This window comes from Schistocerca cancellata, chromosome 4 (assembly GCF_023864275.1).
Source record: "Schistocerca cancellata isolate TAMUIC-IGC-003103 chromosome 4, iqSchCanc2.1, whole genome shotgun sequence".
NCBI lineage: Eukaryota > Metazoa > Arthropoda > Insecta > Orthoptera > Acrididae > Schistocerca > Schistocerca cancellata.
Window position 1 is genome coordinate 56,737,122 of NC_064629.1, and position 27,967 is coordinate 56,765,088.

Below are 27,967 nucleotides of genomic sequence, written 5' to 3' on the forward strand. Positions count from 1 at the left end.
CACAGCAGGCTTACTGTAACCCTTCGACCATCACACTGACGATGAAACACAGAAATTGCATCCCGATTCAAAACAAAATTCTCAATTCCGATTTCTGTCCACAGGAGTACGGTTTAGAAGAGTATGTACTTTGTCTCTTCCCTGGGGGCCCAGTATTAGACTACGATGCACCACAGCAGGTTTACTGTAACCCTTCGACCATCACATTGACGATGAAACACAGAAATTGCATCCCGATTCAATACAAAATACGCACTGCCGATTTCTTTGTACTTTGGCTCTTCCCTGGGGGCCCAGAGTTAGACTCCGATGCACCACAGCAGCTTTACTGTATCCCTTCGACCATCACATAGATGATAAAACATAGAAATTGCATCTCGATTCAATACAAAATTCGTAATTCCGATTTCTGTCCTTAGGAGTACGGTTTAGAAGAGTATGTATTTGGGCTCTTCCCTGGGGGCCCAGTGTTAGACTCCGATGCACCACAGCACGTTTACTGTAACCCTTCGACCATCACATTGACGATGAAACACAGAATTTGCATCCCAATTCTATACAAAATTCGCAATGCCGATTTCTGTCCACAGGAGTACGGTTTAGAAGAGTATGTACTTTGGCTCCTCCCTGGGGGCCCATTATTAGACTCCGATGCACCACAGCAAATTTACTGTTACCCTTCGACCATCACATTGACGATGAAACACAGAAATTACATCCCGATTCAACACAAAATTCATAATTCCGATTTCTGTCCTTAGGAGTACGGTTTAGAAGAGTATGTACTTTGGCTCTTCCCTGGGGGCTCAGTGTTAAACTACGATGCACCACAGCAGGCTTACTGTAACCCTTCGACCATCACATTGACGATGAAACACAGAAATTGCATCCCGATTCAAAACAAAATTCGCAATTCCGATTTCTGTCCACAGGAGTACAGTTTAGGAGAGTATGTATTTTGGCTCTTCTCTGGGGGCCCAGTATTACACTACGATGCACCACAGCAGGTTTACCGTAACCCTTCGACCATCACATTGATGATGAAACACAGAAATTGAATCCCTATTCAATACAAAATTCGCAATTCCGATATCTGTCCACAGGAGTACGGTTTAGAAGAGTATGTACTTTGGCTCTTCCCTGGGGGCCCAGTGTTAGACTCCAATGCACCACAGCATGTTTATGTAACCCTTCGACCATCACATTGACGATGAAACACAGAAATTGCATCCCGATTCTATACTAAATTCGCAATGCCGATTTCTGTCCACAGGGGTACGGTTTAGAAGAGTATGTACTTTGGCTCCTCCGTGGGGGCCCAGAGTTAGACTCCGATGCACCACAGCAGGTTTACTGTAACCCTTCGACCATCACATTGACGATGAATCACAGAAATTGCATCCCGATTCAATACAAAATTTGCAATTCCGATTTATGTCCTTAGGAATACGGTTTAGAAGGGTATGTACATTGGCTCTTCCCTGGGGGCCCAGTGGTAGACTACGATGCACCACAGCAGGTTTACTGTAACCCTTCGACCACCACATTGACGATGAAACACAGAAATTGCATCATGAACAATACAAAATTCGGAATTCCGATTTCTGTCCACAGGAGTACGGTTTAGAAGAGTATGTACTTTGGCTCTTCCCTGGGGGCCCAGTGCTAGCCTCCGATGCACCACAGCAGGTTTACTGTAACCATTCGACCTTCGCATTGACGATGAAACTCAGAAATTGCATCCCGATTCTATACAAAATTCGCAATGCCGATTTCTGTCCACAGGAGTACGGTTTAGAAGAGTATGTACTTTGGCTCCTCCCTGGGGGACCAGTGTTAGACTCCGATGCACCACAGCAGGCTTACTGTAACCCTTCGACCATCATATTGACGATGAAACACAGAAATTGCATCCCGATTCAATACAAAATTCGCAATTCCGATTTCTGTCCTTAGGAGTACGGTTTAGAAGAGTATGTATTTTGGCTCTTCCCTGGGGGCCCAGTGTTAGACTCCGATGCACCGCAGCAGGTTTACTGTATCCCTTCGACAATCACATTGACGATGAAACACAGAAATTGCATCCCGATTCAATACAAAATTCGCAATTCCGATTTCTGTCCTTAGGAATACGGTTTAGAAGAGTATGTACTTTGGCTCATCCCCGGGGGCCCAGTGTTAGACTCCGATGCACCACAGCAGGTTTACTGTAACCCTTCGACCATCACATTGACAATGAAACACAAAAATTGCATCCCGATTCAATACAAAATTCGCAATGAAGATTTTTGTCCACAGGAGTACGGTTTAGAAGAGTATGTACTTTGGCTCCTTCCTGGGGGCCCATTGTTAGACTCCGATGCACCACTGCAGGCTTACTGTAACCCTTCGACCATCACATTGACGATGAAACACAGAAATTGCATCCCGATTCAATACAAAATTCGCAATTCCGTTTTCTAACCTAATGAGTACGGTTTAGAAGAGTATGTACTTTGGCTCTTCCCTGGGGGCCCAGTGTTAGACTCCGATGCACCACAGCAGGTTTACTGTATCCCTTCGACCATCACATTGACGATGAAACACAGAAATTGCATCCCGATTCAATACAAAATTCGCAATGAAGATTTCTGTCCACAGGAGTACAGATTAGAATAGTATGTACTTTGGCTATTCCCTGGGGGCCCAGTGTTAGACTCCGATGCACCACAGCAGGTTTACTGTAACCCTTCGACCATCACATTGACGATGAAACACAGAAATTGCATCCCGATTCAATACAAAATTCGCAATTCCGATATCTGTCCACAGGAGTACGGTTTAGAAGAGTATGTACTTTGGCTCTTCCCTGGGGGCCCTGTGTTAGACTCCGATGCACCACAGCATGTTTAGTGTAACCCTTCGACCATCACATTGACGATGAAACACAGAAATTGCATCCCGATTCTATACTAAATTCGCAATGTCGATTTCTGTCCACAGGAGTACGGTTTAGAAGTGAATGTACTTTGGCTTTTCCCTGGGGGCCCAGTGTTAGACTCCGATGCACCACATCAGGTTTACTGTAACCCTTCGACCGTCACATTGACGATGAATAACAGAAATTGCATCCCGATTCAATACAATATTCGCAACTCCGTTTTCTAAACTAATGAGTACGGTTTAGAAGAGTATGTACTTTGGCTCTTCCCTGGGGGCTGAGTGTTAGACTCCGATGCACCACAGCAGGTTTACTGTTACCCTTCGACCATCACATTGACGATGAAACACAGAAATTGCATCCCGATTCAACACAAAATTCACAATTCCGATTTCTGTCCTTAGGAGTACGGTTTAGAAGAGTATGTACTTTGGCTCTTCCCTGGGGGCTCAGTGTTAAACTACGATGCACCACAGCAGGCTTACTGTAACCCTTCGACAATCACATTGACGATGAAACACAGAAATTGCATCCCGATTCAAAACAAAATTCGAAATCCCGATTTCTGTCCACAGGAGTACAGTTTAGAAGAGTATGTATTGTGGATCTTCTCTGGGGGCCCAGTATTAGACTACGATGCACCACAGCAGGTTTACTGTAACCCTTCGACCATCACATTGACGATGAAACACAGAAATTGCATCCCGATTCAATACAAAATTCGCAATTCCGATATCTGTCCACAGGAGTACGGTTTAGAAGAGTATGTACTTTGGCTCTTCCCTGGGGGCCCAGTGTTAGACTCCGATGCACCACAGCAGGTTTAGTGTAACCCTTCGACCATCACATTGACGATGAAACACAGAAATTGCATCCCGATTCAATACAAAATACGCACTGCCGATTTCTTTGTACTTTGGCTCTTCCCTGGGGGCCCAGAGTTAGACTCCGATGCACCACAGCAGCTTTACTGTATCCCTTCGACCATCACATAGATGATAAAACATAGAAATTGCATCTCGATTCAATACAAAATTCGTAATTCCGATTTCTGTCCTTAGGAGTACGGTTTAGAAGAGTATGTATTTGGGCTCTTCCCTGGGGGCCCAGTGTTAGACTCCGATGCACCACAGCACGTTTACTGTAACCCTTCGACCATCACATTGACGATGAAACACAGAATTTGCATCCCAATTCTATACAAAATTCGCAATGCCGATTTCTGTCCACAGGAGTACGGTTTAGAAGAGTATGTACTTTGGCTCCTCCCTGGGGGCCCATTATTAGACTCCGATGCACCACAGCAAATTTACTGTTACCCTTCGACCATCACATTGACGATGAAACACAGAAATTACATCCCGATTCAACACAAAATTCATAATTCCGATTTCTGTCCTTAGGAGTACGGATTAGAAGAGTATGTACTTTGGCTCTTCCCTGGGGGCTCAGTGTTAAACTACGATGCACCACAGCAGGCTTACTGTAACCCTTCGACCATCACATTGACGATGAAACACAGAAATTGCATCCCGATTCAAAACAAAATTCGCAATTCCGATTTCTGTCCACAGGAGTACAGTTTAGGAGAGTATGTATTTTGGCTCTTCTCTGGGGGCCCAGTATTACACTACGATGCACCACAGCAGGTTTACCGTAACCCTTCGACCATCACATTGATGATGAAACACAGAAATTGAATCCCTATTCAATACAAAATTCGCAATTCCGATATCTGTCCACAGGAGTACGGTTTAGAAGAGTATGTACTTTGGCTCTTCCCTGGGGGCCCAGTGTTAGACTCCGATGCACCACAGCATGTTTATGTAACCCTTCGACCATCACATTGACGATGAAACACAGAAATTGCATCCCGATTCTATACTAAATTCGCAATGCCGATTTCTGTCCACAGGGGTACGGTTTAGAAGAGTATGTACTTTGGCTCCTCCGTGGGGGCCCAGAGTTAGACTCCGATGCACCACAGCAGGTTTACTGTAACCCTTCGACCATCACATTGACGATGAATCACAGAAATTGCATCCCGATTCAATACAAAATTTGCAATTCCGATTTATGTCCTTAGGAATACGGTTTAGAAGGGTATGTACATTGGCTCTTCCCTGGGGGCCCAGTGGTAGACTACGATGCACCACAGCAGGTTTACTGTAACCCTTCGACCACCACATTGACGATGAAACACAGAAATTGCATCATGAACAATACAAAATTCGGAATTCCGATTTCTGTCCACAGGAGTACGGTTTAGAAGAGTATGTACTTTGGCTCTTCCCTGGGGGCCCAGTGCTAGCCTCCGATGCACCACAGCAGGTTTACTGTAACCATTCGACCTTCGCATTGACGATGAAACTCAGAAATTGCATCCCGATTCTATACAAAATTCGCAATGCCGATTTCTGTCCACAGGAGTACGGTTTAGAAGAGTATGTACTTTGGCTCCTCCCTGGGGGACCAGTGTTAGACTCCGATGCACCACAGCAGGCTTACTGTAACCCTTCGACCATCATATTGACGATGAAACACAGAAATTGCATCCCGATTCAATACAAAATTCGCAATTCCGATTTCTGTCCTTAGGAGTACGGTTTAGAAGAGTATGTATTTTGGCTCTTCCCTGGGGGCCCAGTGTTAGACTCCGATGCACCGCAGCAGGTTTACTGTATCCCTTCGACAATCACATTGACGATGAAACACAGAAATTGCATCCCGATTCAATACAAAATTCGCAATTCCGATTTCTGTCCTTAGGAATACGGTTTAGAAGAGTATGTACTTTGGCTCATCCCCGGGGGCCCAGTGTTAGACTCCGATGCACCACAGCAGGTTTACTGTAACCCTTCGACCATCACATTGACAATGAAACACAAAAATTGCATCCCGATTCAATACAAAATTCGCAATGAAGATTTTTGTCCACAGGAGTACGGTTTAGAAGAGTATGTACTTTGGCTCCTTCCTGGGGGCCCATTGTTAGACTCCGATGCACCACTGCAGGCTTACTGTAACCCTTCGACCATCACATTGACGATGAAACACAGAAATTGCATCCCGATTCAATACAAAATTCGCAATTCCGTTTTCTAACCTAATGAGTACGGTTTAGAAGAGTATGTACTTTGGCTCTTCCCTGGGGGCCCAGTGTTAGACTCCGATGCACCACAGCAGGTTTACTGTATCCCTTCGACCATCACATTGACGATGAAACACAGAAATTGCATCCCGATTCAATACAAAATTCGCAATGAAGATTTCTGTCCACAGGAGTACAGATTAGAATAGTATGTACTTTGGCTATTCCCTGGGGGCCCAGTGTTAGACTCCGATGCACCACAGCAGGTTTACTGTAACCCTTCGACCATCACATTGACGATGAAACACAGAAATTGCATCCCGATTCAATACAAAATTCGCAATTCCGATATCTGTCCACAGGAGTACGGTTTAGAAGAGTATGTACTTTGGCTCTTCCCTGGGGGCCCTGTGTTAGACTCCGATGCACCACAGCATGTTTAGTGTAACCCTTCGACCATCACATTGACGATGAAACACAGAAATTGCATCCCGATTCTATACTAAATTCGCAATGTCGATTTCTGTCCACAGGAGTACGGTTTAGAAGTGAATGTACTTTGGCTTTTCCCTGGGGGCCCAGTGTTAGACTCCGATGCACCACATCAGGTTTACTGTAACCCTTCGACCGTCACATTGACGATGAATAACAGAAATTGCATCCCGATTCAATACAATATTCGCAACTCCGTTTTCTAAACTAATGAGTACGGTTTAGAAGAGTATGTACTTTGGCTCTTCCCTGGGGGCTGAGTGTTAGACTCCGATGCACCACAGCAGGTTTACTGTTACCCTTCGACCATCACATTGACGATGAAACACAGAAATTGCATCCCGATTCAACACAAAATTCACAATTCCGATTTCTGTCCTTAGGAGTACGGTTTAGAAGAGTATGTACTTTGGCTCTTCCCTGGGGGCTCAGTGTTAAACTACGATGCACCACAGCAGGCTTACTGTAACCCTTCGACAATCACATTGACGATGAAACACAGAAATTGCATCCCGATTCAAAACAAAATTCGAAATCCCGATTTCTGTCCACAGGAGTACAGTTTAGAAGAGTATGTATTTTGGATCTTCTCTGGGGGCCCAGTATTAGACTACGATGCACCACAGCAGGTTTACTGTAACCCTTCGACCATCACATTGACGATGAAACACAGAAATTGCATCCCGATTCAATACAAAATTCGCAATTCCGATATCTGTCCACAGGAGTACGGTTTAGAAGAGTATGTACTTTGGCTCTTCCCTGGGGGCCCAGTGTTAGACTCCGATGCACCACAGCAGGTTTAGTGTAACCCTTCGACCATCACATTGACGATGAAACACAGAAATTGCATCCCGATTCTATACTAAATTCGCAATGTCGATTTCTGTCCACAGGGGTACGGTTTAGAAGAGTATGTACTTTGGCTCCTCCGTGGGGGCCCAGAGTTAGACTCCGATGCACCACAGCAGGTTTACTGTAACCCTTCGACCATCACATTGACGATGAATCACAGAAATTGCATCCCGATTCAATACAAAATTTGCAATTCCGATTTATGTCCTTAGGAATACGGTTTAGAAGGGTATGTACATTGGCTCTTCCCTGGGGGCCCAGTGGTAGGCTACGATGCACCACAGCAGGTTTACTGTAACCCTTCGACCACCACATTGACGATGAAACACAAAAATTGCATCATGAACAATACAAAATTCGGAATTCCGAATTCTGTCCACAGGAGTACGGTTTAGAAGAGTATGTACTTTGGCTCTTCCCTGGGGGCACAGTGTTAGACTACGATGCACCACAGTACTTTTACTGTAAACCTTCGACCGTCACATTGAGGTTGAAACACAGAAATTGCATCCCGATTCAATACAAAATTCGCAATTCCGATTTCTGTCCACAGGAGTATGGTTTAAAAAAGTATGTACTTTGGCTCTTCCCTGGGGGCCCAGTGCTATCCTCCGATGCACCACAGCAGGTTTACTGTAACCCTTCGACCATCGCATTGACGATGAAACACAGAAATTGCATCCCGATTCTATACAAAATTCGCAATGCCGATTTCTGTCCACAGGAGTACGATTTAGAAGAGTTAGTTCGTTGGCTCCTCCCTGGGGGACCAGTGTTAGACTCCGATGCACCACGGCAGGCTTACTGTAACCCTTCGACCATCATATTGACGATGAAACACAGAAATTGCATCCCGATTCAAAACCAAATTCGCAATTCCGATTTCTGTCCTTAGGAGTACGGTTTAGAAGAGTATGTACTTTGGCTCTTCCCTGGGGGCCCAGTGTTAGACTCCGATGCACCACAGCAGGTTTACTGTGTCCCTTCGACCATCACGTTGATGATGATTACAGAAATTGCATCCCGATTCAATACAAAATTCGCAATTCCGATTTCTGTCCTTAGGAGTACGGTTTAGAAGAGTATGTACTTTGGCTCTTCCCCAGGGGCCCAGTGTTAGACTCCGATGCACCACAGCAGGTTTACTGTAACCCCTCGACCATCACATTGACAATGAAACACAAAAATTGCATCCCGATTCAATACAAAATTCGCAATGAAGATTTTTGTCCACAGGAGTACAGTTTAAAGGAGTATGTACATTGGCTCTTCCCTGGGGGCCCAGTGTTAGACTCCGATGCACCACAGCAGGTTTACTGTAACCCTTCGACCATCACATTAACGATGAAACACAGAAATTGCATCCCAATTCTATACAAAATTCGCAATGCCGATTTTTGTCCACAGGAGTACGGTTTAGAAGAGTATGTACTTTGGCTTCTCCCTGGGGGCCCATTGTTAGACTCCGATACACCACAGCAGGCTTACTGTAACCCTTCGACCATCACATTGACGATGAAACACAGAAATTGCATCCCGATTCAATACAAAATTCGCAATTCCGTTTTCTAACTTAATGAGTACGGTTTAGAAGAGTATGTACTTTGGCTCTTCCCTGGGGGCGCAGTGCTAGACACTGATGCACCACAGCAGGTTTACTGTAACCCTTCGACCATCACATTGACAATGAAACACAGAAATTGCATCCCGATTCAATACAAAATTCGCAATGAAGATTTCTGTCCACAGGAGTACAGTTTAGAAGAGTATGTACTTTGGCTATTCCTGGGGGCCCAGTGTTAGACTACGATGCACCACAGCAGGTTTACTGTTACCCTTCGACCATCACATTGACGATGAAACACAGAAATTGCATCCCGATTCAATACAAAATTCGCAATTCCGATATCTGTCCACAGGAGTACGGTTTAAAAGAGTATGTACTTTGGCTCTTCCCTGGGGGCCCAGAGTTAGACTCCGATGCACCACAGCAGGTTTACTGTAACCCTTCGACCATCACATTGACGATGAAACACAGAAATTGCATCATGAACAATACAAAATTCGGAATTCCGATTTCTGTCCACAGGAGTACGGTTTAGAAGAGTATGTACTTTGGCTCTTCCCTGGGGGCCCAGTGTTAAACTACAATGCACCACAGTAGGTTTACTGTAAACCTTCGACCGTCACATTGAGGTTGAAACACAGAAATTGCATCCCGATTCAATACAAAATTCGCAATTCCGATTTCTGTCCACAGGAGTATGGTTTAAAAGAGTATGTACTTTGGCTCTTCCCTGGGGGCCCAGTATTAGACTCCGATGCTCCACATCAGGTTTACTGTAACCCTTCGACCATCGCATTGACGAGGAAACACAGAAATTGCATCCCGTTTCTATACAAAACTCGCAATACCGATTTCTGTCCACAGGAGTACGATTTAGAAGAGTATGTACTTTGGCTCCTCCCTGGGGGCCCAGTTTTAGACTCCGATGCACCACACCAGGCTTACTGTAACCCTTCGACCATCACATTGACGATGAAACACAGAAATTGCATCCGATTCAATACAAAATTCGCAATTCCGTTTTCTAACCTAATGAGTACGGTTTAGAAGAGTATGTACTTTGGCTCTTCCCTGGGGGCTCAGTGTTAGACTCCGATGCACCACAGCAAGTTTACTGTATCCCTTCGACCATCACATTGACGATGAAACACAGAAATTGCATCATGAACAATACAAAATTCGGAATTCCGATTTCTGTCCACAGGAGTACGGTTTAGAAGAGTATGTACCTTGGCACATCCGTGGGGGCCCAGTGTTAGACTCCGATGCACCACAGTAGGTTTACTGTTACCCTTCGACCATCACATTGACGATGAAACACAGAAATTGCATACGGATTCAATACAAAATTCGCAATGTCGATTTATATTGACGAGAGTAACGTTTCAAGGAGACCGTTTTTGGGCTCTTCCCTGGGGGCCCAGTGTAAGACAACGATGCACCACAGCAGGTTTACTGTTAAGCTTCGACCATCCCATTGACGATGAAACACAGAAATTTCATCCCGATTCAATAAAAAATTCGCAATGCCGATTTCTGTCCACAGGAGTACGGTTTAGAAGAGTATGTACTTTGGCTCTTCCGTGGGGGCCCAGTGTTAGACTCCAATGCACCACAGCAGGTTTACTGTATCCCTTCGACCATCACATTGACGATGAAACACAGAAATTGCATCCGGATTCAATACAAAATTCGCAATGTCGATTTATACTGACGAGAGTAACGTTTTGGGGAGCCCGTTTTTGAGGTCTATCCTGGGGGCTGAGTGTTACACTCCGATGCACCACAACAGGTTTACTGTAACCCTTCGACTATCACATTGACGATGAAACACAGAAATTGCATCCCGATTCAATACAAAATTCGCAATGCCGATTTCTGTCCACAGGAGGACGGTTTAGAAGAGTATGTACTTTGGCTCTTCTCTGGGGGCCAGTGTTAGACTCCGATGCGCCACAAAAGGTTTACTGTATCCCTTCGACCGTCACATTGACGATGAAACACAGAATTGCATCCTGATTCAATACAAAATTCACAATGCAGATTTCTGTCCACAGGAGTACGGTTTGGAAAAGTATAAATTTGGGTCTTCCCTGGGGGCCCAGTGTAAGACTCCCATGCACCACAGCAGGTTTACTGTATCGCTTACACCTTCACATTGACGATGAAACACAGAAATTGCATCCCGAATCAATACAAAATTCGCAATGCCGATTTATATTGACGAGAGTTTGGTTTCGGGGAGTCTTTTTTTGGCTCTTCCCTGGGGGCACAGTGTTAGACTCCGATGCACCACAGCAGGTTTACTGTTACCCTTCGACCATCACATTGACGATGTAACACAGAAATTGCATCCCCATTCAATACAAAATTCGCAATGCCGATTTCTGTCCACAGGACTACGGTATAGAAGAGTATGTACTTTGGCTCTTCCCTGGGTATCCAGTGTAAGACTCCGATGCACCACAGCAGGTTTACCGTATCCCTTCGACCATCACATTGACGATGAAACAAAGAAATTGCATCCATTTCAATACCAAATTCGCAATAACGATTTCTGTCCACAGGAGTACGGTTTAGAAGAGTATGGACTTTGGCACTACCCTGGGGGCTCAGTGCTAAACTCCGATGCTCCACAGCAGGTTTACTGTTACCCTTCGACCATCACATTGACGATGAAACACAGAAATTGCATCCGGATTCAATACAAAATTCGCAATGTAGATTTATATTGACGAGAGTAACGTTTCGGGGAGCCCGTTTTTCGGCTCTTCCCTGGTGGCCCAGTGTTAGTCTACGATGCACCACAGCTGGTTTACTGTGTCCCTTCAACCATCACATTGACGATGAAACACTGATAATGCATTCGGATTCAATACAAAATTCGCAATGTCGAATTATTTTGACGAGAGTAACGTTTCGTGGAGCCCGTTTTTGGGCTCTTCCCTGGGGGCCCAGTGTTAGATTACGATGCACGACAGCAGGTTTACTGTTACCCTTCTACCATCACATTAACGATGAAACAAAGAAATTGCATCCGGATTCAATACAAAATTCGCAATGCCGATTTATATTGACGAGAGCAACGTTTCGGGGTGGCCGTATTTGGGCACTTCCCTGGGGGCTGAGTGTTAGACACCGATGCACCACAACAGATTTGCTGTAACCCTTCGACCATTACATTGACGATGAAACACAGAAATTGCATCCGGATTCAATAAAAATTTCGCAATGTCGAATTATATTGACGAGAGTAACGTTTCGGGGAGCCGGTTCTTGGGCTCTTCCCAGGTGACCCAGTGTTAGACTACGATGCACCACAGCAGGTTTACTGTAACCCTTCGACGATCACATTGACGATGATACACAGAACTTGCATCCCGATTCAATACAAAATTCGCAATGCCGATTTCTGTCTACATGAGTACGTTTTAGAAGAGTATGTACTTTGGCTCTTCCCTGGGGGCCCAGTGCTAGACTTCGCTATACCACAGCAGGTTTACTGTATCCCTGGGACCATCACATTGACAATGGAACACAGAAATAGCATCCCGATACAATACAAAATTCGCAATGCCGATTTCTGTCCACAGGAGTACGGTATAGAAGAGTATGTATTTCGGCTCCTCCCTGGGGGCCCAGTGTTAGACTCCAATGCACCACAGCAGGTTTACTGTATCCCTTCGACCACCACATTGACGATGAAACACAGAAATTGCATCCGGATTCAATACAAAATTCGCAATGTCGATTTATATTGACGAGAGTAACGTTTCGGGGAGCATGTTTTTGTGATCTTCCCTGGCGGCTGAGTGTTAGACTCCGATGCACCACAGCAGGTTTACTGTAACCCTTCGACCATCGCATTGACGATGAAACACAGAAATTGCATCCCGATTCTATACAAAATTCGCAATGCCTATTTCTGTCCACAGGAGTACGGTTTAGACGAGTATGTACTTTGGCTCCACCCTGGGGGCCCAGTGTTAGACTCCGATGCACCACAGCAGGCTTACTGTAACCCTTCGACCATCACATTGACGATGAAACACAGAAATTGCATCCCGATTCAATACAAAATTCGCAATTCCGTTTTCTAACCTAATGAGTACGGTTTAGAAGAGTATGTACTTTGGCTCTTCCCTGGGGGCCCAGTGTTAGACTCCGATGCACCATAGCAGGTTTACTGTATCCCTTCGACCATCACATTGACGATGAAACACAAAAATTGCATCCCGATTCAATACAAAATTCGCAATTCAGAATTATGTCCTTAGGAGTACGGTTTAGAAAAGTATGTACTTTGGCTCTTCCCTGGGGGCCCAGTGTTAGACTACAATGCACCACAGCAGGTTTACTGTAACCCTTCGACCATCACATTGACAATGAAACACAGAAATTGCATCCCGATTCAATACAAAATTCGCAATGAAGATTTCTGTCCACAGGAGTGCAGTTTAGAAGAGTATGTAATTTGGCGATTCCCTGGGGGCCAAGTGTTAGACTACGATGCACCACAGCAGGTTTACTGTTACCCTTCGCCCATCACATTGACGATGAAACACAGAAATTGCATCCCGATTCCATACAAAATTCACAATGCCGATTTCTGTCCACAAGAGTACGGTTTAGAAGAGTATGTACTTTGGCTCTTCCCTGGGGGCCCAGTGTTAGACTCCGATGCACCACAGCAGGTTTACTGTAAGCCTTCGACCATCACATTGACGATGAAACACAGAAATTGCATCCCGATTCAATACAAAATTCGCAATGCCGATTTCTGTCCTTAGGAGTAGGGTTTAGAAGAGAATGTACTTTGGCTATTCCCTGAGGCCCAGTGTTAGACTACGATGCACCACAGCAGGTTTACTGTAATCCTTCGACCATCATATTGACGATGAAACACAGAAATTGCATCCCGATTCAATACAAAATTCGCAATGCAGATTTCTGTCCACAGGAGGACGGTTTAGAAGAGTATGTACTTTGGCTCTTATCTGGGGGCCAGTGTTAGACTCCGATGCACCACAGCAGGTTTACTGTATCCCTTCGACCGTCACATTGACGATGAAACACAGAATTGCATCCTGATTCAATACAAAATTCACAATGCAGATTTCTGTCCACAGGAGTACGGTTTGGAAAAGTATAAATTTGGGTCTTCCCTGGGGGCCCAGTGTAAGACTCCCATGCACCACAGCAGGTTTACTGTATCGCTTAGACCTTCACATTGACGATGAAACACAGAAATTGCATCCCGATTCAATACAAAATTCGCAATGCCGATTTATATTGACGAGAGTAATGTTTCGGGGAGTCTTTTTTTGGCTCTTCCCTGGGGGCACAGTGTTAGACTCCGATGCACCACAGCAGGTTTACTGTTACCCTTCGACAGTCACATTGACGATGTAACACAGAAATTGCATCCCCATTCAATACAAAATTCGCAATGCCGATTTCTGTCCACAGGACTACGGTATAGAAGAGTATGTACTTTGGCTCTTCCCTGGGTACCCAGTGTAAGACTCCGATGCACCACAGTAGGTTTACCGTAGCCCTTCGACCATCACATTGACGATGAAACAAAGAAATTGCATCCATTTCAATACAAAATTCGCAATAACGATTTCTGTCCACAGGAGTACGGTTTAGAAGAGTATGGACTTTAGCACTACCCTGGGAGCTCAGTGTTAAACTCCGATGCTCCACAGCAGGTTTACTGTTACCCTTCGACCATCACATTGACGATGAAACACAGAAATTGCATCCGGATTCAATACAACTTTCGCAATGTCGATTTATATTGACGAGAGTAACGTTTCGGGGAGCATGTTTTTGTGATCTTCCCTGGCGGCTGAGTGTTAGACTCCGATGCACCACAGCAGGTTTACTGTAACCCTTCGACCATCACATTGACAATGAAACACAGAAATTGCATCCCGATTCAATACAAAATTCGCAATGCCGATTTCTGTCCACAAGAGTACGGTTTAGAAGAGTATGTACTTTGGCTCTTCCCTGGGGGCCCAGTGTTAGACTCCGATGCACCACAGCAGGTTTACTGTAAGCCTTCGACCATCACATTGACGATGAAACACAGAAATTGCATCCCGATTCAATACAAAATTCGCAATGCTGATTTCTGTCCTTAGGAGTACGGTTTAGAAGAGAATGTACTTTGGCTATTCCCTGAGGCCCAGTGCTAGACTACGATGCACCACAGCAGGTTTACTGTAATCCTTCGACCATCATATTGACGATGAAACACAGAAATTACATCCCGATTCAATACAAAATTCACAATGCCGATTTCTGTCCACAGGTGTACGGTATAGAAGAGTATGTACTTTGGCTCTTACCTCGCGGCCCAGTATTAGACTCCGTTGCACCATAGCAGGTTTAATGTATCCCTTCAACCATCACATTGACGATGAAACATAGAAATTGCACCGCGATTCAATACAAAATTCGCAATGCCGGTTTTTGTTCACAGGAGCACGGTTTTTCAAGAGTATGTACTTTGGCTGATTCCTGGGGGCTGAGTGTTAGACTCCAATGCACCACAGCAGGTTTACTGTAATCCTTCGGTCATCATTTTGACGATGAATCACAGAAATTGCATCCCGATTCAATACAAAATTCGCATTTCCGATTTCTGTCCTAATGAGTACGGTTCAGAAGAGTATGTACTTTGGCTCTTCCCTGGGGGCCCAGTGTTAGACTCCGATGCACCACAGCAGGTTTACTGTATCCCTTCGACCATCACATTGACGATGAAACACAGAAATTGCAACCCAATGCAATACAAAAGTCGCAATGCCGATTTCTGTCCACAGTAGTACGGTTTAGAAGAGTATGTACTTTGGCTCTTCCCTGGGGGCCCAGTGTTAGACTCCCATGCACCACAGCATGTTTACTGTATCCCTTCGACCATCACTTTGACGATGAAACACAGAAATTGCATCCCGATTCAATACAAAATTCCCATTTCCGATTTCTGTCCTAATGAGTACGGTTTTGAAGATTATGTACTTTGGCTCTTCCCTGGGGTCCAGTGTTAGACTCCGATGCACCACAGCAGGTTTACTGTTACCCTTCGACCATCACGTTGACGATGAAATACAGAAATTGCATCCGGATTCAATACAAAATTCACAATGCCGATTTCTCTCCACAGGAGTACGGTTTAGAAGAGAATGTACTTTGACTGTTTCCTTGAGGCTGAGTGTTAGACTCCGATGCACCACAGCATGTTTACTGTATCCCTTCGACCATCACTTTGACGATGAACACAGAAATTGCATCCCGATTCAATACAAAATTCGCAAATCCGATTTCTGTCATTATGAGTACGGTTTAGAAGAGTATGTAATTTGGCTCTTCCCTGGGGGCCCAGTGTTAGACTCCGATGCACCACAGTAGGTTTACTGTAACCCTTCGACCATCACATTGACGATGAAACACAGAACTTGCATCCCGATTCAATACAAAATTCGCAATGCCGGTATCTGTCCTTATGAGTACGGTTTAGAAGTGTTTGTACCTTGGCTCTTCCCTGGTTGCTCAGTGTTAGACTCCGATGCACCACAGCAGGTTTACTGTATCCCTTCAACCATCACATTGACGATGAAACACAGAAATTGCATCCCGATTCAATACAAAATTCGCAATGCCGATTTCTGTCCTTATGAGTACGGTTTAGAAGAGTATGTACTTTGGCTCTTCCCTGGGGGCGCAGTGTTAGACTACGATGATCCACAGCAGGTTTACTGTAACCCTTCGACCATCACATTGACGATGAATCACAGGAATTGCATCCCGATTCAATACAAAGTCGCAATGCCAATTTCTAAACACAGGAGTACGGTTTAGAAGAATATGTACTTTGGCTATTCCCTGGGGGCCCAGTGTTAGACTCCGATGCACCACAGCAGGTTTACTGTTACCCTTCGACCATCACGTTGACGATGAAATACAGAAATTGCATCCGGATTCAATACAAAATTCACAATGCCGATTTCTCTCCACAGGAGTACGGTTTAGAAGAGAATGTACTTTGACTGTTTCCTTGGGGCTGAGTGTTAGACTCCGATGCACCACAGCATGTTTACTGTATCCCTTCGACCATCACTTTGACGATGAACACAGAAATTGCATCCCGATTCAATACAAAATTCGCAATTCCGATTTCTGTCCTTATGAGTACGGTTTAGAAGAGTATGTACTTTTACTTTTCCGTGGGGGCCCAGTGTTAGACTATGATGCACCACAGCAGGTTTATTGTAACTCTTCGACCATCACAGTGACGATGAAACACAGAAATTGCATCCCGAATCAATACAAAATTCTCAATGGCGATTTCTGTCCACAGGAGTACGGTTTAGAAGAGTATGTACTTTGGCTATTCCCTGGGGGACCAGTGTTAGACTACGATGCGCCACAGCAGGTTTACTGTTACCCTTCGACCATCACATTGACGATGAAACACAGAAATTGCATCCCGATTCAATACAAAACTCGCAATGCCGATTTCTGTCCAGAATAGTACGGTTTAAAAGAGTATGTACTTTGGCTATTCCCTGGGTGCCCAGTGTTAGACTCCGATGCACCACAGCAGGTTTACTGTTACCCTTCGACCATCACGTTGACGATGAAATACAGAAATTGCATCCCGATTCAATACAAAATTCGCAATTCCGATTACTGTCCTTAAGAGTACGGTTTAGAGGAGTGTGTACTTTGGCTCATCCCTGGGAGCCCAGTGTTAGACTCCGATGCACCACAGCATGCTTACTGTTACCCTTCGACCATAACATTGACGATGAAACACAGAAATTGCATCCCGATTCAATACAATATTCACAATGCCGATTTCTGTCCACAGGAGTACGGTTTAGAAGAGTATGTACTTTGGCTCTTACCTGGGGGCCCAGTATTAGACTCCGATGCACCACAGCAGGTTTACTGTAACCCTTCGACCATGACATTGACGATGAAACACAGAAATTGCATCCCGATTCAATACAAAATTCGCAATGCCGATATCTGTCCACAGGAGTGCGGTTTAGAAGAGTATGTACTTGGGCTCTTACCTGGGGGCCCAGTGTTAGACTCCGATGCAGCACAGCAAGTTTTCTGTATCCCTTCGACCATCACATTGACGATGAAACACAGAAACTGCATCCCTATTCAATACAAAATTCGCAATTCCGATTTCTGTCCTTATGAGTACGGTTTAGAGGAGTATGTACTTTGGCTGATTCCTGGGGGCTTAGTGTTAGACTCCGATTGCACCACAGCAGGTTTACTGTATCCCTTCGACCATCACATTGATGATGAAACACAGAAATTGCATCCCGATTCAATGCAAAATTCGCAATTCCGATTTCTGTCCTTTGGAGTACGGTTTAGAAAAGTATGTACTTTAGCTTTTCCGTGGGGGCCCAGTGTTAGACTACGATGCACCACAGCAGGTTTATTGTAACCCTTCGACCATCACATTGACGATGAAACACAGAAATGGCATCCCGATTCAATACAAAATTCGCAATTCCGATTTCTGTTCACAGGAGTACGGTTTAGAAGAGTATTTACTTTTGTTGTTTCCTGGGGGATGAGTGTTAGACTCCGATGCACCACAGCAAGTTTACTGTAATCCTTCGACCGACATATTAACGATGAAACACAGAAATTGCATTACGATTCAATACAAAATTCGCAATTCCGATTTCTGTCCTTAGACGTACGGTTTAGAAGAGTATGTACTTTGGCTCTTCCCTGGGGGCCTAGTGTTAGACTACTATGCTCCACAGCAGGTTTACTGTAACCCTTCGACCATCACATTGACGATGAAACACAGAAATTGCATCCCGAATCAATACAAAATTCGCAATGCCGATTTCTGTCCACAGGAGTATGGTTTAGAAGAGTATGTACTTTGGCTATTCCCTGGGGGACCAGTGTTAGACTACGATGCACCACAGCAGGTTTACTGTTACCCTTCGACAATCACATTGACGATGAAACACAGAAATTGCATCCCGATTCAATACAAAACTCGCAATGCCGATTTCTGTCCAGAAGAGTACGGTTTAAAAGAGTATGTACTTTGGCTATTCCCTGGGTGCCCAGTGTTAGACTCCGATGCACCACAGCAGGTTTACTGTTACCCTTCGACCATCACGTTGACGATGAAATACAGAAATTGAATCCGGATTCAATACAAAATTCACAATGCCGATTTCTCTCCACAGGAGTACGGTTTAGAAGAGAATGTACTTTGACTGTTTCCTTGGGGCTGAGTGTTAGACTCCGATGCACCACAGCATGTTTACTGTATCCCTTCGACCATCACTTTGACGATGAACACAGAAATTGCATCCTGATTCAATACAAAATTCGCAATTCCGATTTCTCTCCTTATGAGTACGGTTTAGAGAAGTATGTACTTTTACTTTTCCGTGGGGGCCCAGTGTTAGACTATGATGCACCACAGCAGGTTTATTGTAACTCTTCGACCATCACAGTGACGATGAAACACAGAAATTGCATCCCGAATCAATACAAAATTCTCAATAGCGATTTCTGTCCACAGGAGTACGGTTTAGAAGAGTATGTACTTTGGCTCTTCCCTGGGGGCCCAGTGTTAGACTACGATGCACCACAGGAGGTTTACTGTTACCCTTCGACCATCACATTGACGATGAAACACAGAAATTTCAACCCGATTCAGTACAAAATGCGCAATGCCGATTTCTGTCCAGAAGAGTACGGTTTAAAAGAGTATGTACTTTGGCTCTTCCCTGGGTGCCCAGTGTTAGACTCCGATGCACCACAGCAGGTTTACTGTTACCCTTCGACCATCACGTTGACGATGAAATACAGAAATTGCATCCGGATTCAATACATAATTCACAATGCCGATTTCTCTCCACAGGAGTACGGTTTAGAAGAGTATGTACTTTGGCTGTTTCCTTGGGGCTGAGTGTTAGACTCCGATGCACCACAGCAGGTTTACTGTAATCCTTCGACCGTCACATTAACGATGAAACACAGATATTGCATCCCGATTCAATACAAAATTCGCATTTCCGATTTCTGTCCTAATGAGTACGGTGTAGAAGAGTATGTAATTTGGCTCTTCACTGGGGGCCCAGTGTTAGACTCCGATGCACCACAGCAGGTTTACTGTATCCCTTCGACCATCACATTGACGATGAAACACAGATATTGCAACCAAATTCAATACAAAAGTCGCAATGCCGATTTCTGTCCACAGGAGTACGGTTTAGAAGAGTATGTACTTTGGCTCTTCCCTGGGGGCCCAGTGTTAGACTCCGATGCACCACAGCATGTTTACTGTATCCCTTCGACCATCACTTTGACAATGAAACACAGAAATTGCATTCCGATTCAATACAAAATTCGCATTTCTGATTTCTGTCCTAATGAGTACGGTATTGAAGAGTATGTACTTTGGCTCTTCCCTGGGGTCCAGTGTTAGACTCCGATGCACCACAGCAGGTTTACTGTATCCCTTCGACCATCACATTGACGATGAAACACAGAAATTGCAACCCAATTCAATACAAAATTCGCAATGCCGATTTCTGTCCACAGGAGTACGGTTTAGAAGAGTATGTACTTTGGCTCTTCTCTGGGGCCCAGTGTTAGACTCCGATGCACCACAGCATGTTTACTGTATCCCTTCGACCATCAATTTGAAGATGAAACACAGAAATTGCTTTCCGATTCAATACAAAATTCGCAAAACCGATTTCTGTCCTTATGAGTACGGTTTAGAAGAGTATGTAATTTGGCTCTTCCCTGGGCGCCCAGTGTTAGATTCCGATGCACCACAGCAGGTTTACTGTAACTCTTCGACCATCACATTGACGATGAAACACAGAAATTGCATCCCGATTCAATACAAAATTCGCAATGCCGAGTTCTGTCCTTATGAGTACGGTTTAGAAGTGTTTGTACTTTGGCTCTTCCCTGGGTTCTCAGTGTTAGACTCCGATGCACCACAGCAGGTTTACTGTATCCCTTCAACCATCACATTGACGATGAAACACAGAAATTGAATCCCGATTCAATACAAAATTCGGAAAGCCGATTTCTGTCCTTTTGAGTACGGTTTAGAAGAGTATGTATTTTGGCTCGTCCCTGCGAGCCCAGTGTTAGACTACGATGCACCACAGCAGGTTTACTGTAACCCTTCGACCATCACATTGACGATGAATCACAGGAATTGCATCCCGATTCAATACAAAGTCGCAATACCTATTTCTATACACAGGAGTACGGTTTAGATGAGTATGTACTTTGGCTATTCCCTGGGGGCCCAGTGTTAGACTACGATGCACCACAGGGGGTTTACTGTTACCCTTCGACCATCACATTGACGATGAAACACAGAAGTTGCATCCCGATTCAATACAATATTCACAATGCCGATTTTTGTTCACAGGAGTACGGTTTAGAAGAGTATGTACTTGAGCTCTTACATGGGGGCCCAGTGTTAGTCTCCGATGCACCACAGCAGGTTTACTGTAACCCTTAGACCATCACATTGACGATGAAACACAGAAGTCGCATCCGGATTCAATACAAAATTCACAATCCCGATATCTGTCCACTGGAGTACGGTGTAGAAGAGTATGTACTTTGGCTCTTCCCTGGGGGCCCAGTGTTAGACTACGATGCACCACAGCAGGTTTACTGTAACCCTTCGACCATCACATTGACGATGAAACACAGAAATTGCAACCCAATTCAATACAAAAGTCGCAATGCCGATTTCTGTCCACAGGAGTACGGTTTAGAAGAGTATGTACTTTGGCTCATCCCCGGAGGGCCCAGTGTTAGACTACGATGCACCACAGCAGGTTTACTGTAACCCTTCGACCATCACATTGACGATGAAACACAGAAATTGCAACCCAATTCAATACAAAAGTCGCAATGCCGATTTCTGTCCACAGGAGTACGGTTTAGAAGAGTATGTACTTTGGCTCTTCTCTGGGGGCCCAGTGTTAGACTTCGATGCACCACAGCATGTTTACTGTATCCCTTCGACCATCAATTTGAAGATGAAACACAGAAATTGCTTTCCGATTCAATACAAAATTCGCAAAACCGATTTCTGTCCTTATGAGTACGGTTTAGAAGAGTATGTAATTTGGCTCTTCCCTGGGCGCCCAGTGTTAGACTCCGATGCACCACAGCAGGTTTACTGTTACCCTTCGACCATCACATAGACGATGAAACACAGAAATTGTATCCCGATTCAATACAATATTCACAATGCCGATTTCTGTCCTAATGAGTACGGTTTAGAAGAGTATGTACTTTGGCTTCTCCCTGGGGGCCCAGTGTTAGACTCCTATGCACCACAGCAGGAATACTGTATCCCTTCAACCATCACATTAACGATGAAACACAGAAATTGCATCGCTATTCAATACAAAATTCGCAATGCCGATTTCTGTCCACAGGATAACGGTTTAGAAGAGTATGTACTTTGGCTCTTCCCTGGGGGCCCAGTGTAAGACTACGATGCAACACAGCAGGTTTACTGTTACCCTTCGTCCATCACATTGACGATGAATCACAGAAATTGCATCCCGATTCAATACCAAATTCGAAATCCCGATTTCTGTCCTAATGAGTGTGGTTTAGAAGAATATGTACTTTGGCTCTTCCCTGGGAGCCCAGTGTTAGACTACGATGCACCACAGCAGGTTTACTGGAACCCTTCGTCCATCACATTGACGATGAAACACAGAAATTGCATCCCGATTCAATACAAAATTCGCAATTCCGATTACTGTCCTTAAGAGTACGGTTTAGAGGAGTGTGTATTTTGGCTCATCCCTGGGAGCCCAGTGTTAGACTCCGATGCACCACAGCATGCTTACTGTAACCCTTCGACCATCACATTGACGGTGAAACACAGAAATTGCATCCCGATTCAATACAAAGTCCCAACGCCTATTTCTATACACAGGAGTACGGTTTAGAAGAGTATGTATTTAGCTACTCCCTGGGGCCCAGTGTTTGACTACGATGCACCACAGCAGGTTTACTGTTACACTTCGACCATAACATTGACGATGAAACACAGAAATTGCATCCCGATTCAATACAATATTCACAATGCCGATTTCTGTCCACAGGAGTACGGTTTAGAAGAGTATGTACTTTGGCTCTTACCTGGGGGCCCAGTATTAGACTCCGATGCACCACAGCAGGTTTACTGTAACCCTTCGACCATGACATTGACGATGAAACACAGAAATTGCATCCCGATTCAATACAAAATTCGCAATGCCGATATCTGTCCACAGGAGTGCGGTTTAGAAGAGTATGTACTTGGGCTCTTACCTGGGGGCCCAGTGTTAGACTCCGATGCACCACAGCAAGTTTTCTGTATCCCTTCGACCATCACATTGACAATGAAACACAGAAACTGCATCCCTATTCAATACAAAATCGCAATTCCGATATCTGTCCTTATGAGTACGGTTTAGAGGAGTATGTACTTTGGCTGATTCCTGGGGGCTTAGTGTTAGACTCCGATTGCACCACAGCGGGTTTACTGTATCCCTTCGACCATCACATTGATGATGAAACACAGAAATTGCATCCCGATTCAATACAAAATTCGCAATTCCGATTTCTGTCCTTTGGAGTACGGTTTAGAAGAGTATGTACTTTGGCTCTTCCCTGGGGGCCTAGTGTTAGACTACGATGCACCACAGCAGGTTTACTGTAACCCTTCGACCATCACATTGACGATGAAACACAGAAATTGCATCCCGAATCAATACAAAATTCGCAATGCCGATTTCTGTCCACAGGAGTACGGTTTAGAAGAGTATGTACTTTGGCTAGTCCCTGGGGGACCAGTGTTAGACTACGATGCACCACAGCAGGTTTACTGTTACCCTTCGACCATCACATTGACGATTAAACACAGAAATTGCATCCCGATTCAATACAAAATTCGCAATGCCGATTTCTGTCCAGAAGAGTACGGTTTAAAAGAGTATGTACTTTGGCTATTCCCTGGGTGCCCAGTGTTGTACTCCGACGCACCACAGCAGGTTTACTGTTACCCTTCGACCATCACGTTGACGATGAAATACAGAAATTGCATCCGGATTCAATACAAAATTCACAATGCCGATTTCTCTCCACAGGAGTACGGTTTAGAAGAGAATGTACTTTGGCTGTTTCCTTGGGGCTGAGTGTTAGACTCCGATGCACCACAGCATGTTTACTGTATCCCTTCGACCATCACTTTGACGATGAAACACAGAAATTGCATCCGTATTCAATACAAAATTCGCAATTCCGATTTCTGTCCTTATGAGTACGGTTTAGAAGAGTATGTAATTTGGCTCTTCCCCGGGGGGCAGTGCTAGAGTCCGATGCACCACAGCAGGTTTACTGTAACCCTTCGACCATCACATTGACGATGAAACACAGAAATTGCATCCCGATTCAATACAGTATTCACAAGGCCGATTTCTGTCCACAGGAGTACGGTTTAGAAGAGTATGTACTTTGGCTCTTACCTGGGGGCCCAGTGTTAGACTCCGATGCACCACAGCAGGTTCACTGTAACCCTTATGTCGTTACATTGACGATGAAACACATATATTGCATCCGGATTAAATACAAATTTCACAATGCCGATTTCTGTCCACAGGTGTACGGTATAGAAGAGTATGTAGTTTGGCTCTTACCTCGCGGCCCAGTATTAGACTCCGATGCACCATAGCAGGTTTAATGTATCCCTTCAACCATCACATTGACGATGAAACATAGAAATTGCACCGCGATTCAATACAACATTCGCAATGCCGGTTTTTGTTCACAGGAGTACGGTTTTTCAAGAGTATGTACTTTGGCTGATTCCTGGGGGCTGAGTGTTAGACTCCAATGCACCACAGCAGGTTTACTGTAATCCTTCGGTCATCATTTTGACGATGAAACACAGAAATTGCATCCCGATTCAATACAAAATTCGCATTTCCGATTTCTGTCCTAATGAGTACGGTTCAGAAGAGTATGTACTTTGGCTCTTCCCTGGGGGCCCAGTGTTAGACTCCGATGCACCACAGCAGGTTTACTGTATCCCTTCGACCATCACATTGACGATGAAACACAGAAATTGCAACCCAATGCAATACAAAAGTCGCAATGCCGATTTCTGTCCACAGGAGTACGGTTTAGAAGAGTATGTACTTTGACTCTTCCCTGGAATCCCAGTGTTAGACTCCGATGCACCACAGCATGTTTACTGTATCCCTTCGACCATCAATTTGAAGATGAAACACAGAAATTGCATTCCGATTCAATACAAAATTCGCAAATCCGATTTCTGTCATTATGAGTACGGTTTAGAAGAGTATGTAATTTGGCTCTTCCCTGGGGGCCCAGTGTTAGACTCCGATGCACCACAGTAGGTTTACTGTAACCCTTCGACCATCACATTGACGATGAAACACAGAACTTGCATCCCGATTCAATACAAAATTCGCAATGCCGGTATCTGTCCTTATGAGTACGGTTTAGAAGTGTTTGTACCTTGGCTCTTCCCTGGTTGCTCAGTGTTAGACTCCGATGCACCACAGCAGGTTTACTGTATCCCTTCAACCATCACATTGACGATGAAACACAGAAATTGCATCCCGATTCAATACAAAATTCGCAATGCCGATTTCTGTCCTTATGAGTACGGTTTAGAAGAGTATGTACTTTGGCTCTTCCCTGGGGGCCCAGTGTTAGACTACGATGCACCACAGCAGGTTTACTGTAACCCTTCGACCATCACATTGACGATGAATCACAGGAATTGCATCCCGATTCAATACAAAGTCGCAATGCCAATTTCTATACACAGGAGTACGGTTTAGAAGAGTATGTACTTTGGCTATTCCCTGGGGGCCCAGTGTTAGACTACGATGCACCACAGGGGGTTTACTGTTACCCTTCGACCATCACATTGACGATGAAACACAGAAATTGTATCCCGATTCAATACAATATTCACAATGCCGATTTCTGTCCTTATGAGTACGGTTTAGAAGAGTATGTACTTTGGCTCTTCCCTGGGGGCCCAGTGTTAGACTCCTATGCACCACAGCAGGTTTACTGTATCCCTTCAACCATCACATTAACGATGAAACACAGAAATTGCATCGCTATTCAATACAAAATTCGCAATGCCGGTTTCTGTCCACAGAAGTACGGTTAAGAAGAGTATGTACTTTGGCTCTTCCCTGGGGGCCCAGTGTTAGACTACGATGCACCACAGCAAGTTTACTGTAACTCTTCGACCAACACATTGACGATGAAACACAGAAATTGACTCCCGAATCAATACAAAATACGCAATTCCGATTTCTGTCCACAGGAGTACGGTTTAGAAGGGTATGTACTTTGGCTCTTCCCTGGGGGCCCAGTGTTAGACTACGATGCACCACAATAGGTTTACTATAACCCTTCGGCCGTCACATTGACGATGAAACACAGAAATTGCATCTCGATTCAATACAAAATTCGCAATGCCGATTTCTGTAAACAGGAGTACGGTTTAGAAGAGTATGTACTTCGGCTCTTCCCTGGGGGCCCAGTGTTAGACTCCGATGCACCACAGCAGGTTTACTGTATCCCTTCGACCATCACATTGACGATGAAACACAGATATTCCATTCCGATTCAATACAAAATTCGCAATTCCGATTTCTGTCTTTAGGTGTACGGTTTCTAAGAGTATGTACTTTGGCTCTACCCTGGGGGCCCAGTGTTAGACTACCATGCACCACAGCAGGTTTACTGTAACCCTTCGACCATCACATTGACGATGAAACACAGAAATTGCATCCCGATTCAATACAAAATTCGCAATGCCAATTTTTGTTCACAGGAGTACGGTTTAGATGAGTATGTACTTTGGCTCTTCCCTGGGGGCCAGTGATAGACTCCGATGGACCACATCAGGTTTACTGTATCCCATCGACCATCACATTGACGATGAAACACAGAAATTGCATCCCGATTCAATACAAAATTCGCAATTCCGATTACTGTCCTTATGAGTACGGTTTAGAAGAGTATGTACTTTGGCTCATCCCTGGGGGCCCAGTGTTAGACTCCGATGCACCACAGCAGGTTTACTGTATAACTTCAACCATCACATTGACGATGAAACACAGAAATTGCATCCCGATTAAATACAAAGTCGCAATGCATATTTCTATACACAGGAGTACGGTTTAGAAGAGTATGTACTTTGGCTATTCCCTGGGGGCCCAGCGTTAGCTTACGATGCACCACAGCAGGTTTACTGTTACCCTTCGACCATCACATTGACGATGAAACACAGAAATTGCATCCCGATTCTATACAATATTCACAATGCCGATTTCTGTCCACAGGAGTTCGGTTTAGAAGAGTATGTATTTTGGCTCTTACCTGGGAGCCCAGTGTTAGACTCCGATGCACCACAGCAGGTTTACTGTAACCCTTAGAGCGTCACATTGACGATGAAACACAGAAATTGCATCCCGATTCAACACAAAATTCGCAATTCCGATTTCTGTCCTTAGGTGTACGGTTTAGAAGAGTACGTAATTTTGCTTTTCCGTGGGGGCCCAATGTTCGACTACGATGCACCACAGCAGGTTTATTGTAACCCTTCGACCATCACATTGACGATGAAACACAGAACTTGCATCCCGATTCAATACAAAATTCGCAATGCCGATTTCTGTCCTTATGAGTACGGTTTAGAAGTGTTTGTACCTTGGCTCTTCCCTTGGGGCTCAGTGTTAGACTCTGATGCACCACAGCAGGTTTACTGTATCCCTTCAACCATCACATTGACGATGAAACACAGAAATTGCATCCCGATTCAATACAAAATTCGCAATGCCGATTTCTGTCCTTATGAAAACGGTTTAGAAGAGTATGTACTTTCGCTCTTCCCTGGGGGCCCAGTGTTAGACTACGATGCACCACAGGGGGT